This window comes from Ornithorhynchus anatinus, chromosome X3 (assembly GCF_004115215.2).
Source record: "Ornithorhynchus anatinus isolate Pmale09 chromosome X3, mOrnAna1.pri.v4, whole genome shotgun sequence".
In the NCBI taxonomy this organism is placed as follows: Eukaryota; Metazoa; Chordata; class Mammalia; order Monotremata; family Ornithorhynchidae; genus Ornithorhynchus; species Ornithorhynchus anatinus.
This window is the reverse complement of record NC_041751.1, coordinates 21,628,570-21,645,754: the sequence shown is the minus strand read 5'-3', so window position 1 is coordinate 21,645,754 and position 17,185 is coordinate 21,628,570. Positions and strand designations below refer to the sequence as shown.

Here is a 17,185-nt window from a genome sequence, read left to right as displayed (position 1 = left end):
CTGTGTTTCCCATGATGAATGGGGAATTTATTTGTCGTTTGCAGCGTCAAATGGGCGCTTTCCTCAAACGGAGGTACAGTCACATAATAACAATTATGATGGTATTTGTTCAGCTATGACTGTGTTCCAGGCACTCTTCTAAGACCTGGTGTAGATAACAGGCTAATCAGGCGGGACACAGTCCCTGTCTCACATATGGCTCACAGTTTTAATCCCCATTTCGCAGATGAGGTAACTGAGGCCCGGAGAAGCTAAGTGACTTGCCCAAGGTCACACAGCAGACAAGTGGCGGAGCTGGGATTAGAACCGAGGTCTTTCTGACTCCCAGGCCCGTGCTCTAGCCACGAGGCGATGCTGATTCCCATTGCCGGAGACAGGAATGTCCTCCAAGTGGTCAGGTAAGTTTGAATTGCTAAATTTACTTGGAAAATCTTAAGTGTTGTGAAAATAGGTTTTCTCCAAAATTTTTCTGATTTCCACCACCTAAAGTATGTTAGAAATCTGGGCAGTCTCTCATCTAAAGCATATGTACTCTATGATAACTAAGGCTTAATGTGGAGTGAGTGGAAACTCACTGGTCCATATTTCAGTGTTCCTCACCCAGAGGCTACTGCCAGGTGGTCACCCTCAGGGTTTCCAAGGAATGGATGTGTTTCCTTCCAACAGGGAAGGCGAGTGGTTTCTTGGATGGCAGGCGTTTGCCATGGGCAGATGCAGCCCCGATCCTGGAGCAGAGTCAGCCCGGTGCTCGTGACTGAAGGTGAGTTGGATGGCGTGTGTGATACTTTATCCCCATCTGCTCATATAGATGACAGTGTCAGGTGTCTACAAGCAGGGACGTAAGTAGTGAAAATTCTTCCTCAAATCCGGGAGGGAGCATGGTGGCTTTTCCTGGAGGTGGATTCAACCCCCACTTCCTCTCCCCAAGATATTTATTCCCCAATTCAAATTTCTGAACTGTCCATTCACAGCTTCTAGCTTTGTCAGAAGACAATGTTGGACAATGTGTGTCCTCTGTTTTCTTCTCGTTGTGTGCAGGGAATTGGTCGTCTGTCCCGTGAAGTCAAGTTACCTAACGTTCACCGAGATTACTGTGGACTGTGTTGACTCTGAAATGTCTCTGAAGCAGTGTTTGCCACACAGAGGCCCCTGCTAGGAGGATCAAAGTCATGGCTTTGGAGGCCTAAATGCTCTTCCTCAAAGCTGGGAGGCAAAATGGTTTCTGCTGACGGCAGGTGTTTGACAGAGCCATGGGTGGCTCTTATTTCACGGCCAAGTACCCGGGGTACCATGGCCAAAGGTGGAGTTTTTTGGCACCCAGATATCTTTACCCCCACAGTTACTCACCGGAGGTTTTCCACATGGCTCTGGTCACACATTTCAGGACAGAATATTCTTCCTCAAATCGGAGTGGCCTCACAGTCTCTGAAAAACAGGTTATTGGGCAAAGCATTGGACTGAGCCGAGAGGCAAGTAAGTCTTCTGACTTACACGTGCCATGGCTCTGGTGTTGGGATGAGTGATACTTTATCCCGATCTGATCATATAGATGACAGTGCCAGGTGTCTAAAGGCAAGGGATTTAAGTAGTGAATTTCCTTCCTCAAATCAGGGAGGGTGCATGGTGGCTTTTTCCAGAGCTGGATTCAACCCCTACTTCCTCTCCCCAAGATATTTGTTCCACAATTCGAATTTTGGGACTGTCCATTCACAGTTTATAGCTTTGTTAGAAGACAGTGTTGGACAATGGGTGTCCTCTGTTTTCTTCTCATGTGCAGGGATTTGGTCCTCTGTCCCCAGAAGCCAAGTTACCTTTCGTTAACCGAGATAATAGTGGAGTGTGGGACTCTCAAATGTCTCCGTCCCAATCTCTGCCAACGCAGAGGCCCCTGCCAGGAGAATCACAGTCATGGCTTTAGAGGCCTAAATGCTCTTCCTCAGTGCTTTTAGTGAGCATCGTCCTGCATCGTCGACTCTGCGTCGTCCAAGATTAATATGAAATGATTAGATTCCCACATGTTTTTGCCTTGGCCGCCCTTACACGGAGGCCACGACCACGGGGATACCGTTATGGCGCCTTCGACTTCAGTGGATGTTGACAGATTGGGGAGGTGTCAAAATTGTTTTTACAAAATGGCTTCTTCCTTGTGCTAGATGTATTGCTGAAATCTGGATGCCTCCTGCCTGAAAACCAGGTCTTTCCTTGGCACCAAGACTATCGGGGAGCTTGTTGTCTACGGCAAGTCTCTTTCCCAGTCTCCTGCCCTCAGAGGCCACTTCCAGAAGGTCACAGTCCTGGCTGTCCTGGGCCAGTTGGGCTTCCTTGAAGCAAAGGAACAGCCCTGTTTCTTTGGGAGTCGTGGGTCTGACAGGGACAAGAGGAAAGATACATAATTTCTTTGGACTGCAGACTTTCGATGGTAACTTGGACTGCATTTAGGCTACAGCCAAGATTCCCCAGTGGCTCTGAACGAGGCTGTTTCAGGGGATACACAATTTCTTAGCCCCATCTCACCCCGCAGAAAAGGAGGGCAGGGATCCACCATCAGGGATCGAGTGGCGGGATATTTTTCCTCAAATCCAGGAGGAGGCAGGGTCGCTTTGTGTGACAGGTTGCTCCTCAATGGCTTGGACAGCCCCGGGCCCGCAGCCAAGCTCACTGCGGTGACCCTGGTGCTGTTGTTTTCAGAGGTGTTGAGCCTCGAGGACGGCCCTTGTTTCCCTGGAGCAAATTAATGACACGGTTTCTTTGGATATGCGTGTTGGATGGGGACATGGACAGCCCCGATAGTGTGGCGAAGCTACGTCGGTGCCCCTGGATGGGTATGACTTTCAATTCCTTTCCCCGATCTTGTCACACAGAAGACGATGCCGTGTTTTTAGGGTCAGGGAGAGAGGGATTGAAGAGTTTTCCTTGGGTCAGGGTGGCCGCATCCTCGCTTTCTGTGGCTGGTTGGTAGGCAGAGAGTTGGACAACGCTGTGCCTGACACCAAGCTAACTGCGTGGCTCCTTTATTGTTGTTCTCGAAGACGATGAGCCTCGAAGTCTTTCCCCGTTTCTTTGGAGTAAGGGAAGGACGTGGCTTCTGTGGACGTGGGTGTTGGACATCCACTCTCCATATACAATGTCTGAACGCCGTATTTTTGAAAATCCCCTCCCTCTCCACCCCCCACATCCAAGGACTCCAAGCAGAGATTTGGGCACTGTATCCCGACTGGCAGTTGCTGCGAAGGCACTAGTATTTTTTTTTGGCAAAGATTCTGGGCCTCTCTCAGGTCTCTGACCAGGAAAATGGGATGGATCCCTCAAGTCGTGACCCAGCCTCGCATACGCAGATATCACCAGCAGGTGAGGACAGTAGAGACTGTCAACGTAAAGTAGGGTGGTGTCGTAGTGGCTTTTCACGGCGGGATGTATGGCAGAGACTTGGACGCGCCTTTCCCTGAAGTCCAGCGACGCCGTATTGCCCAAGATTCACGTGGAATCTGTTGGCTGCCACAAGTCTTCATCTGTGCCTCGCTCATCCAGAGACTCCTGATGGTTTAAGGCAGCCTCATCTTATGAGATGTGATCGTGATGGCGTAAGTTTGTATTTCTAAATTCGTATTGAAAATCTAGTTTGATTTAAATCTCGTTTTGCAACAATATGTTTCTCTACTCACGGCAGGAGGTATGTTAGAGATCTTGGCTCTCTCTTAAATGAAGCCCAATTACTGTATGTTCCACAAGACAAAATGTGAAGTGTGTGAGCTCTCACTAGTCTTGCTCCCAGGGTTTCTCACCCAGAGGCCCCTGCCCGGTGCTCACTCTCAGGATTTTGAAGGAATAAAAATAATCCTAATAATTACAGTATATGGTAAGCACTCACTATTGTGCCAAGCAGTGTACAAAGCACTGGGGTGGATACGAGCATATGGGATAGGACGGTCCCCGTCCCATGTCAGACTCACAGACTCAATGCCCATTTTTCAGATGAGGGAAGTGAAGCCTGAAGAAGTGAAGTGACTTACCCAAGGCCGCACAGCCGACCAGTAGCAGAGCTGGGATTAGAACCCATGACCTTTTGACCCTCCCCCCCCCCCGGGGGTGTGCTCCATCCACTACGCCATGCTCCAGGGAAGGACTGTGGTTTCTTGGATGGCGCATGTTTGCTGGGGTTGCCGGTAGCCTTGATCTTTCAGCAGAGTGTCAGCCTGGCGCCCGTGACTGAAAATGAGTTTTGTGGGAGCCATGATGCTTTATCCTAATCTCCTCATCTAGAAGACGGTGCCGCATGTCTACTGGCAGGGATGCAAGTAGTGCATGTGCCTCCTTAAATCAGGGAGGCAGCATGGTGGGTTTTTCAGGCAGGGTTATTCAGCACAGATTAGGCACCACTTTTCCTCAATCTGACTAATTTGTTCCCCCAATGGAATACGCCACTTCTGGTGTTGTTTTCTGTGGGGTAGATGTTGTCTTGGACCAGTGTCGATCCTCCATCTATGAACTCGCTCCTCCAACCACAGGCATCAATACTAACTGCATTTAATAGAGGCTTGAATGAACCGAGTTCTTTCTTGAAAACTGGGCATCATTGACGGGATGTAGAGCAAAAACTTGGGCAGACCTCTGAATGAAGCCAAGGTAGTCCACGTGGGCTAAGACTAAGGGTGGACTGTGGGGATTCCAAAAAGACTTTATCCTTCCTCTTCCTCACAGAGAGACCACTGTCACATGAAGAGTGTATTGTCTTCAAAGACCCAAATGCACATCATGAAATCAGGTAAGTTCAAATTTCTGAATGTCCATTCACAGTTTAAAGCTTGGTTAGAAGACAGTTTTGCCCAATGCCTATTCTTTTGTTCCTTTCTGCGGTAGGGCAAGTGGCAGGGATTTGGGTCTCTGGTTCCCGAAGCCAAATTACGCCATGTTAGCGTAGATTATTGTGGAGGTCTTGGGCTCCACAGTGTCTCCGTCCGGGTCTCTGCCACACAGTGTCCGCTTCCAGGAGGATCACCATCGGGGCTTTAAAGGCCTGAACCTGCTCCCTTCAAGCAAATTCCCCTTTGTGTTGTTTTCTTTTTTCCCCATGGAAGGACTCCTAGAGATCGGGGCACCCTCTTGCCTGAATGCAAGGGATTCTTATCTCCCATAACTGAGTTGGCTCTGGGGTCATGGTTTTCAAAGAAGCCGAACCTCCCTTAGGCTACGGTTGAAAATCTTCCCCCAGAGATGTCACTGGCAAGTGCCTTCAGTCAACCCTTTCCAGGCTTCCCAGACTTCCTCAAAACGGGGTGGCATCGGAGTGGCTTTTCCACAGTGGGATGTATGGCTGAGAACTGGTCACGCCTTTCCCTGCGTTTCAGTGACGCTGTGTTTCCCAAGACGAATGGGGAATTTGTTCATTCATTCATTCATTCGGTCCATTGTATTTATTGAGCGCTTTCTGTGTGCAGAGCACTGTACTAGGCGATTGGAAAGTACAGTCCAGCAATAAAGAGAGACAATCCCTACCCACACCAGGCTTACAGTCTAGAAGGTGGGCAGACAGACATCCACAGAAGTATAAATAGAATTAGAGATCTATGCACCTGAAAACAAGTAAGGAGGTATCAATACAACCAAATAGAATTATAGATCTTTACACATAACCATCTATACATATATGCTGTGGGGCGGGGAGAGATGGGGAAGGGCAAAGGGAGCAAGTCGAGATGACGGGGAAGGGAGGGGAAGCTGAGATACAGGGAGGCTTAGTCTGTGAAGGCCTCCTGGAGGAGGTTAGGGCTTTGAAGAGGACAAGAGTGAGCATTTCTCGGATCTGATGGTTGGCCCAGGCATCGAAACATGTCCTCCTCTCCGGGAGGCCATGGCCCCATGGATACAGTCACATAATAATGATAATGATGGTATTGGTTAAGCTATGACTATGTTCCAGGCACTCTTCTAAGAGCTGGTGTAGATAACAAGCTAATCAGGTTGGGCACAGTCCCTGTCCCTCATAAGGCTCACAGTCTTAATGCCTATTTCACAGATGAGGTAACAGAGGCCCAGAGAAGCTAAGTGACCTGCCCAAGGTCACACAGCAAAGTGGCGGACCTGGGATTAGAACCCAGGTCCTTCTTACTCCCAGGCCTGTGCTCTAGCCACGAGGCGATCCTGATTCCCATTGCCAGAGATGGGAATGTCCTCCAAGTGGTCAGGTAAGTTTGAATTGCTAAATTTACTTGGAAAATCTTAAGTGTTGTGAAAATAGGTTTTCTCCCAAATTTTTCTGATTTCCACCACCTAAAGTATGTTAGAAATCTGGGCAGTCTCTCATCTAATGCCTCGTTACTCTCTGTTACCTGAGGCTTAATGTGGAGTGAGTGGGCACCCACTGGTCTATAGCTTAGGGTTCCTGACCCAGAGGCCACTGCCAGAAGGTCACTCTCAGGATATTCAAGGAATGGATGTGTTTCCTTCCAACAGGGAAGGCGAGTGGTTTCTTGGATGGCAGGCATTTACAATGGACAGAGGTGGCCCTGATCCTGGAACAGAGTTGGCCCGGTGCCCGTGACTGACTGTTAGCTGGATGGCGTGCTTGATATTTTACCCCGATCTGCTCATGTAGATGATGGTGCCAAGTATCTACAAGCAGGGACGTAAGTAGTGAATATTCTTCCTCAAATCAGGGAGAGGGCATGGTCTTTTCCCAGAGGTGGATTCAACCCCCACTTCCTCTCCCCAAGATATTTATTCCCCAATTCAAATTTCGGGATTGTCCATTCACAGTTTATAGCTTTGTCAGAAATCAGTGTTGGAGAATGCATATCCTCTGTTTTCTTCTCGTTGTGCGCAGGGAATCGGTCCTCTTTCCCGTGATGCCAAGTTACCTTATGTTAACGGAGAATATGGTGACTCTGCAATGTCTCCATCCCAATCTCTGCCAACGCAGAGACCCCTGCATGGAGGATCACAGTCATGGCTGTAGAAGCCTAAATGCTCTTCCTCAAAGCCGGGAGGCCACATGGTTTCTACCGACGGCGGGTGTTTGACAGAGCCATGGGCGGCTCTTATCCGGCAGCCAAGTTCCCGGGATACCCTGGAAGAAAGTGGAGTTTTTTTGGCACCCACGTGTGTTTACCCCACCCCCAACCTCCCATGGCTTTGGTCACACCTTTAAGGGTGGAATATTCACTGATTCAACTGAACGGCTGACTGTGTGCAGAGCATTCTAATGAGAGCTTGGAAAGTAATCAGGGAGGCACCACAGTCTTCTTGCAGAGCAGGTTATTGGGCAAAGCCTCCGTTGCTTTTCATGACAGGATATAGAGCAGATTCTTGGTCGTGCCTTGGAGGGAAACCAAGCTACTCAATGTTAACCGAGGTGAACGTGCAGTTTGTTGGCTCCACCAGCCTTCATCCTAGTGTTCGCCACACAAAGGCCCCGATGGGATGATCAGTACCAGGGATTTTGAAAACTGCAGATCCCTTCCCAGACCAGCAAAGTCCACACTGATTCTTTGGCTTGAGAGACTGAATGTTTTTCCTCAAACCACGAGGCAGCCGGTGGCTTTCCATGACGGGTTGCTCGGCAGAAGCTTGAAAGACGACGTGCCTGAAGCAAAGCTGTTCCTCCTTCAGATGACTGGGTTGGCTCTGCTGTGGTTGTTGCTTTTAAAGAAGTCGAACCTCGACGGTGAAATCTGTTCCCTTGAACCGAGGAAGTAACATGGTTTCTCTGGCAGGTGTTTGCCCCATGCTGTGGGCACACCCCAGTGCAAGGCTGTGATCGACCCATGGACTTATTAGCTCGGTGTTCTTTTTACCCAAAAACTGAACCTCTGTGTGGGCTGCTGTAGATTTTTGGGAGCCTCTTGGCTGAAGACCAGGTAGTTTGTCTTCACCGAGACTACCAGGGAATTTGTTGTCTACTACAAGTCTCTTCCCCAGTCTTCTTCCCTCGGAGGGCACTTTCAGGAGCTCACACTCGAGGCTGCCCCGGGCCACATAGGCTGCCTTGAAACAAGGAAGCAGCATGGCTTCTTTGGTTGTCGGGTGTTTTAGAGGGACATGGACAGCCCAAATGCAGCCAATTGACTCTCTTGTCCCTGACCAAGGTTTATTCTTCTGGGGAATCTATGATTTTTTTATCCCTGTCTCATACTATAGGAGAAGATGATAATAATAATCATCATCATCATCATTCTGGTACTTAAGTGCTCACAATGCACCAGGTACTGTACTAAGCGCTGGAGTGGCTACAAGCAAGTCGGGTTGGACACAGTCTCTGCCCCACATGGGGCTCACAGCCTCGAACCCCATTTTACAGATGAGGTAACTGAGTCTCAGAGAAGTGAAGGGACTTGCCCAAGATCACACAGCAAACAAGTGGTGGAGTTGGGATCCACAATTTTTTATCACTTTCTCATCAGAGAGAAGATGCCCTGTCTTAACAGGCGGGAATTTAAGGACCGAATAGTCCTCCTCAGATAAGGGAGGCAGCAGGGTCGCTTTCCATAGCAGGATTTTGGACAAAAGACATGGACAATCCTGTGCCGGTGTAAAAGTAAAAGCATCACTCGGATGCCTCTGGTGTTACTGTTGTTTTCAAAGAAGCTGAACCTCTCAGACAAGTGGGAAATCTAATGGATCCCACAGAATTCACCCCAAACTTTGCAGACCCAGGGGTCACACCCTAGCGCATAGGCAGTCAAGACGGTAACGGCTCCTGGACTCTCCTAAAGCTGTCTGGCACCTAGCTGCAGCCAAGTGATCCGAGCTCTCAAAACTAAGGAGGGAATTTTGGGGATCCACAATTCTCCACCCTCTTTTATCATATGGAAGAATATGTGGTATGTCTACTGTTAGGGATCGAAGGGTTGAATAGGCTTCCTCAAACAGGGGAGGCTGCACAGGTTGAATGCAAAGGGGGTGCCTTGGCAAAGCCTCGGACGACCCCCCTTTGCCGGAACGAGGCTTATCCTTTCCTCCATTTATCACAACAGGTCTGATCCTCCTGTTTTCCAAAGAGCTGAACCTCCTTCCGGCTCAAGTGGATTTGATGAATCCCACAAAATTTACTCCTAACCGTGCACACACAGATGTCCCTGCCAAGTGCACAATCGGCCAGGGCCGTAAACGACTTACGGACTGCCTTCCAACAGGGTTTGGGCTCTCCCCAGCTTTCACCCCGGGCTTTGTCCCACAAAGTCCATGACCAGATAATCGTGGCCAGGACTTTAAAGAACTGTAACTGCGTTCCCAAAGCACTGAAGTCCACACCGATTCTGTGGGTGGACCTTAATGTGCCGCTAGCCAAAGAAGAGTTTTGTGGAATCCACAGTTTTGGGTCCTCGTCCCGTCATACAGGAGAAGATGCCATGCTTCTACACTCAGGAGTTTCTCTACTGAACTTTCTTCTTCAAATCAGGGACAAGGCATTGTTGCCTTGCGTGGCAGGCTGTGGGGAGAAGATTCAGATATTTGCGTGTGTTCCTGAAGCCAAGTTATCCTTACCTCAAGTCACTGCAGTGGGACTGGTGGGTTTGTGTTTCAAAGAAGGTGAACCTCTCTCTGATGGATGTGGATTTTATGGATCCCATAAGATTTACCCCAGACTCGGCACAGAGATGTCCCAACCCAGGGCTTATATGGTCGAGGCTGGTGACGACACAGGGACTTGATCAAAGCAGTTAAGCCCCGTGTTGCTTTACATAGCGGGTTTTTGCCTCAGAGACTTGGACATGCCTTTGACCGAATTCAAGTGACTCCGAGTCATCCCAGATGAACGTGCAGTTTGTTGGCAGCCACGAGGCTTTTTCTCCGATTCCCTCTCTGACGGAGGCTGCGACCACATACCTCCGCTCTCATCATCCAGGACCTTCGTGAGCTTCAACAAATCAATTAAGTGTGAACTTCTACAATTACGTTCACCATCAAGAGCTCGGCTGAAATACTTTTTTTTACAAAATGTCTAGTTTTTCAAGCAGGAGGTACGGCTGAGGTTTCGGCAAGCCTCTCACCTGCAGCCAATTTGGCTGGTTTTGCTAAGGATGAAATGGGAGTTTCTACTCCCTGTCTCTTTAACAATAATAATAATAATGATGATGGTATTTGTAAGCGCTTACTATGTGCCAAGCACTGTTCTAAGCGCTGGGGTAGATACAAGGTAATCAGGTTGTCCAACGTGGGGGTCACAGTCTTAAACCCCATTTTCCAGATAAGGGAACAGATTTTACAGATAAGGCACAGAGAAGTTGTGACTCGCCCAAAGTCACACAACTGACAAGTGGTGGAGCTGGGATTAGAACCCACGTCCTCTGACTCCCGAGCCCGGGCTCTTTCTGCTAAGCCACGCTGCCTCTCTTTCCCAGTCTCCTTCCCTCAGAGGCCACAACCAGGAGCTCCGAGTGCTGGCAAGAACTGGGTGGACTTTCTTGAAGCAGGAAAGCAGCATGGTTTCTTTGGTTGGCAGATGTTTGCCAAGGACTTGGAAAGTCCTTATCCTGCAGCCCAGATATCCTGGTGCCTCTGTAGGACGGTGTTTCGTCAGATCCACGATTCTTTATTTCTATCACGTCATACAATGGTGAGGCCCTGTCTCTGCCATCAGGGATTGAAAGACTGAATGTTTTTCCTCAAATCTGGGAAGCAGCAGGTTTGCTTTAGATGGCAGACTGTTCGGCAAAGTCTTGAATGACCCCGTGCCTGAATCCACATTATTTCTACCTCAAGTAACTGCCATGGCTCGCATGGCGTTGTTTTCAAAGAAGTTGGATCTCATGGACCCAAAATGTTTACTCGCGCTAAGGGAACAGCACAGATTCTTTGGATGTGGGTGTTTAAGCCGAAGTTGGGCAGCCTTGATCCTGCAGCCACGTTACCCTGTTGGCCCTGACTGAGGGAGTGTTTAAGGGTTTATCCGACTCTTTACCTCCCTCTAGTCTAAGGAGAGACTGTGGCAAGTGCCTCCAGTCAGGGATCGAAGGACCCAACTGTCTGCCTCTAATCTGGGAGACAGCAGGGTTGATTTGACAAGGCAAGTTTTTCTACCCCGACTTGGACTTCCCTAGGCCTGACTGCAAGTGTTGCCTACCTTGAATGACTGTGGTGGCTCTGGTGGTATTGTTTTCAAAGAAGGTGAACCTCAAGGAATGAAGGTTTTTCCCAGAAGTACGAAAGCAACGTGGTTTTGTGCAGCCAAGTGAGCCTGGTGGCCCCGACCGAGGATGAGTTATTTGGGATCTCCTGTTGCTTCCCCCGTCTCATCCTACAGAAGATGATGCCTCGTATCTAGTCATGGATTTAAGGAATGACACTTCTTGCTCTAATTAGGGAGTCCAAATGGTGGATCTGCCCAGCCGGGTATTCAGCCGGGATTTGGGCAGCACTTTGGCCGAAGCCAAGTTTCCTTTCCCCACACCACCCGCCATGCAGATGCTCGTGGTGGCATTTCCAGTGGAGGTGGTTCTGTCTTGAGACAGACAGGAAATTGGATGGATCCCCCCAATTTCAATCCAGTCTTCTGAACTCAGACGTCAGTGCTTGGGTTTTGCTGTTTTGCCTTGAAAGGGAAGGTTTCTGGGTTCTGATCATCATCGTCATCATCATAATCATCATTATTTTTAAATGGGTGGAGAGAGTAAGGAAAAACATTTTTTAATGATTTCCCTGGACCACAGCTGCCATGATGGAGATTTTCCATGACAACCTGTCAATACAAATCTCTGACAAGGAGCCACTTCTAGCCTGTGAACTCTAAACTGCAAAGCCTCTCTCTGTAAACATGGTGAAAATGAAAAAGGAAATTGTACATGTGTTTTCTATTTGGAACCTGTAAGTCTTGAAGAAAATGTCAGTGGTAATGAAAATAAAGATACAATGATCTTTGATGATGCATCCCATGACTAAGTGGCTTCTTTAAATGGAGTGAGTCCAGGGATTCCATTCCCATCTTTGTCCTCAATTCTCTACTCTGTGAACTAAGGCTCATCTATTTACCACTTGGGCCTTAGTAGCATAACAGTAAGAGTAGTTGATAAAATTCTCTGCAATCTTCCCATGGAAGGGCAAATTAAAATTGATTTGCCTCTGATTGTGCAGCACGGTCTAATGGATAGAGCACAGGCCTGGGAGTCAGAAGGACCTGGGTTCTAATACCAACTCCACCGCTTGTCTGGTCTGTGACCTTGGGCAAGTCACTTCATTTCTCTGTGCCTTGGTTACCTCATCTGTAAAATGGGGGTTAAAACTGTGATCCCCCTATGGGGCAGGGACTGTGTCCAATCCAATTTGCTTGGATTTACCCCAGCAGTCAGTACAGTGCCTGGCACATAGTAAGCTCTTTAACAAATACCACAATTAGTATCATAAATCCCAAGTATTGAAGGACGGCACTTCATCTGTCTCTTAATTTATGCCCTGTTTCACTTTTACGGCACTGAGTCCGACTTTAGAGGTTGAGGTCGGTGCTCTGTAATCCTGCACCTCCCTCCTCGGGGATTTCCATACCTCTAACCCCCTCCCCTCCGCTCCACCTTCCCCCCGCCTCACATCTGTCCACTCCACCTTAATGTTCAATGATGTTTTCGGCCCGGCTGCTGGCCCAGTGGGGAATGGGAAGGAGGCTGGAGGGGTCAGGAGTGGCATTAGCCCACCCTGGTCTGGCCCATCCTCTGGCTTCACAACCTTGGGTGTAGGGAGTTGCAGGCAGGCAAAGGGACCTGGCAGTGTCATGAGCCCCATCCCAGGGATTGCCACCCTGTAACCACCCCCATCCCGTGCTTATTCCCCCATGGGCATAGACCCATCCGGCATCTTTTTTCCTGTCCAGCAGAGCAATTTAGCCCCGCCTCAAGCCCTCTGCAGAACAATTCGGTTCCTCGCCAACAATTCAGGTCCTCCAAACTCCTCAGAAAGATAATACAATTTCTCCTCAGTTCTTCCTTTGGCCTCTTTGCTCCCAGGTTCAAATAATACAAGATGGAGTCACTCTTCCTCACCACAGGCAGCAGTGGCGATGGCGTGGCCAGAGCGAGGGCAGCAGCAGCAGTGGCAGAGGTCACTCTTCTCAGTGGCCGGCCATTCCTGACCTCCAGCTCCACGGCCTGGGCGAGCGGAGGTCCGGGGTCCCGGAAGTGCCCGACAGCAGGAGGGAAAGAGGGACTGGAGGAGGAGAGCCGAGTGGCTGCTGGTTGGGCCAGCTCCCGGCTTCAGCAGGCTGCAGTGGCCTGGGAAGGGGCTCCCAAAGGGAGGTTAGGGCACAGGGGTTTGGGGGTGGAGACGGGGGTGGGGAAACACAACTATCTGCCGTGACAGTGGGGTCTCAGGTCCTCCTCCGGCCTCCGGGCAGCCCTGCTGCCTGATCCAGCTCAGCTTGGCTGGGGGGTCCCCTCAACTGCTCCTGGCAGGGGGCCCGGATGCCCCCTGACCCTGATAGGTATAGCAATGTCCCAGTGAGCTCCTGCCACAAGTGATAGGTCCCTCTATTCCTTGTCTCTCTGCATCTGGCTCCTGGCTGCTTTCCTGGGCCTCCCCTCTGCCGCCCTCCCCGACACACACACACTTTCCTCTACCACTGTTGGCTTGGATCCTCAGGGATTTCTCAGAGAAAATACTCAGCTTCACTTGACAGATGTTTCAACTGGCCAGTTGTTCTGCTCTCCTTAAAGGGATAGGCAACCCCTGGGGAGCTACAGCAGACGGATGGATGATGGAGGAAGTGCTGATTGCTTTTAGAAAACTTCTGTCGGGCGCACTCCTGCCCTAACTCTACTCAGATGCACGAGAAGTAGCGTGGCTTAGCGGAAAGAGCATGGGTTTGGGAGGCCGTGGGTTCTAATCCCAGCTCCACCGCTTGTCAGCTATGAGACTTTGGGGAAGTCACTTAACTTCTCTGGGCCTCAGTTACCTCATCTGTAAAATGGGGATTAAGACTGTGAGCCTCACGTGGAACAACCTGATTAGCTTGTATCTACCCCGGTGCTTAGAACAGTGCTTGGCACATAGTAAGCGCTTGACAAATGCCATCATCATCATGCTCAGCCTGCGCCTGGGGAGGGACTGGGCTCCAATACACTCTGAATAACAGCAGGAAAGGATGGGGGCAAGGGTAACAGAGGGCAAGAGAAACAGTTACTTATTGCATGCCTTTTCTCTCTGTCGTTGTGTCAGGTCACTCAGCTCATCACTAGAATTACTGCAGGGATCATCACCAGCTCATTCTCTGACATTTTCAGTCTTTCACCAAATCCTTCACAACATCTCCCAAACCCGCCCCTTCCTCTCATCAAAACGGCCACCAGGCTGGTCCAAGCACTTCTTCGATTACTGAATAAGCCTCCCTGCTATCTCCCTGATTCCAGTCAGCTTTCCCCCTCCTTCTGATCTCCGCTCCTCTCAACGCTACAATCCTTCTTCATAATCTTCCTTCCCTTTCTTAGCCAATAGACCAGTCTTCAAAGCTACACTAAAATCACATTTCCTCCAGGAAGCCTTCCTGACTACTGTCTCCTCTTCCCACCTTGTTTCTCCCTCTACTGCATTACCTATGCTCTAGAACCCTAACTCTACAAGCACCTAAGTACTCAGCCCACCCCTCTAACCACAGCACTAAACACATCTCTAAACTTGGTTGCTTCCCCTACATGTAAATTAGGCTCTCCCAGGCACTTAGTAGAGGGCTCTGCACAGAGTAAACATATATTGATTGATTTCTCTTTCTACTGTCCTTACCAATCCGTCGATAGTATTTGCTGAGAGCTTTCTCTGTGCAGAGCCCTGTACTAAATTCTTGGGAAAACACAATAGAGTGGCAGATGACACGATCACTGCCGACAAGGAGCTTATAATTAACTGGGAAAACAGACATTAAAATAAATTACAGGTAGAGGAAGCAACAGAGTATATGAACTTGGACAGTAAGTACTATGGGGATGGGGTGCGTATCCAAGTGCTTAGTGGGTACAGACCTAAGGACATAGGCGATGCAGAAGAGAATAAAAGTAGTGTGAGGAGATGAGAAGTTAGTCAGAGAAACCTTCCTGGAGGAGCTATGATTTTAGTAGGGGCTTGAAGATGAGGAGGGTGGTAGTCTGTCGGATATGAAGGGGGAGGGATTTCCGGAGGGGAGGTTGTGAGCAAGGGGTCGACAGTGAGAGAGACAAGTAGGTTGGTGTTAGAGGAATAAAGAGTGTGAGCTGGGTTGTAGTTGGAGAGCAATGAGTATAAGTAGGAGGGAGAGCTGACGAATTGTATGCCTTAAAGATGACGGTGAGGAGAGGGAGTAGAAATTTGGCCTGACGGAAAGATGGATAGGCAACTATTGAAGGTTTCTGAGGAATGGAGAGACATGGACTGAGTGTTTTTTGAGAAAAATGACCTGAGCAGCAGAGCAAATAATAATAATGATAATGACTGTGGTATTTGTTAAAGATTTATTTTGTAACAGGCACTGTACTAAGCACTAGGGTAGGAACAAGGTAATTGGGTTGGACAGTTCTTGTGCCACATGGAGCTCACTGTTTTCATCCCCATTTTACAGATGAGGTAACTGAGGCACAGAGAAGTGAAGTAACTTGCCCCAGGTCACACAGGAGATGAGTGGCAGAGCCGGGATTAGAACCCAGGACCTTCTAACTCCCAGGCCCGGGGTCTAGCCACTAGACCACACTGCTGGTCTGGTACGGACTGGAGAGCGATGAGACAGAAGCCAGGGAGGTGAGTGAGGAGGCTGATGCAGTAGTCAAAGCAGGATATGAGAAGAGCTAGGATTAGCATGGAAGCAGTTTGGATGTAGAGGAAGGGGCAGATTCTAGAGATATCGTGAAGGTGGAACCGCGGTATTTGGAGACAGACCGAATACGCAGGTTGAACGACAGTGACGAGTCGAAGGTAATGTCAAGGTTACAGGCTTGTGATATATGGGGGATAATGGGAGTGTCAGTGTCTCTCCCCTAGGCATGTAGAATTTGTTTGGAACAATTTGGTAGCTGAATACTCAGAGAGGGACACCTCTGTGATTCTGAGCTCCAGGGAAACCAACAGCCAAGAATCCCGAGAAGACCCCTGATAAGAACCCTTGGAAAAATCCCTCCTAATTACCTCAAAATCCCTTAGAAACCTCATCCAATTATTCCTGTTCATGAGTCTATTTATTGAGAAAGAAAAAAGGGTTTAAATTTTCTTCGTGGTTTTGGATAATTTGAGGTGAGTAATGCACATTGTGCATTTCTTCATTTGTCATATTTTTATTCTATCTTCTATCTTTATATCTTTTTATTTTTATGTCCACATATGATTGCAATTTACAATACAAATACATTAATATAACTCTGTTTCTCATCTAGGGTAATTAGCCTTGGTTCAGGAACGTTTCCCTCATTTTTCAAATTGCCTGGGATGGGAAAGTTTCTTCTAACTTACAACATCTCAGTTTGAAATGCAGTTTTCAGAAACCAATTGATTCATCAATGTGAGGACTGCCTGTATCATATTTATCATCCTCATTTCACCTGCCTTTGACATGCAGTCACCATGCTCTGGCATAAGAAGAAAACCCAATAAATATAGAGTTTTCTGGCTGTTGCTCAACACTGATTAAAGAAAGGCTACTGGTAGGGCGTTGCAGTACACTTTTGAGACTGGAAGAGAAAAGTTATGTGATTCTTAGTGGCAATTTACATAACAAATTGTAGAGGGATCATAACTGGGATTAGATAAGTCACCGGTCCCCAAATGGTTGTCATGATTTTGTAGACGGTTGTTGGGGTACTTTGGTCTTCCCATTTGTACAGGCTAATACCGCTTCGCTTGGAGGGTTGAAAGCTAAATGTGACAATTACTGCGGGCTGAAATTTCCTACTAGTTGCTTTGCTTCCTTTAATTTCCTTCGTTTCCTGGTCCCCGGTTCTCTTCCTCCTTTGCTCTCTTTCCCGCCGGCTTCATCCCTCAGAGGGGGTTGTCAACTTGCAGACCATCCTTTTTCCCATCTAGACTGGAAGAAGGCGAGGACTTGATGGGAGGCTTTTTGAAGGGGAGTGTGTGGGTTTGGGAGATGACAAGGGGGAGACTGTTTCAGGCATAGAGGGCAGTGGGAAAGAATGCACAGATGGAAGAGTGGGAGAAGACAAAGGGAATAGTCAGACAACAAGCCCAGGCAAAGCAGGAGGAGTTGGAGCGGGAAATAAATGAGATAGAGGCTTGAAGAAAGCAGTAGAGTCGT

The 17,185-nt window shown here is 48.7% G+C and overlaps 1 long non-coding RNA gene across 1 annotated transcript; it reads left to right on the top strand.

The window, feature by feature from the left end:
* Positions 1-313: 313 nt before the first annotated feature.
* Positions 314-8,208, top strand: LOC114807575. The gene is made up of 6 exons (XR_003755635.2): positions 314-398; positions 667-760; positions 1,039-3,581; positions 4,699-4,762; positions 6,451-6,623; positions 6,821-8,208. It is a non-coding gene; the product is annotated as an uncharacterized LOC114807575 (long non-coding RNA).
* Positions 8,209-17,185: the final 8,977 nt, after the last annotated feature.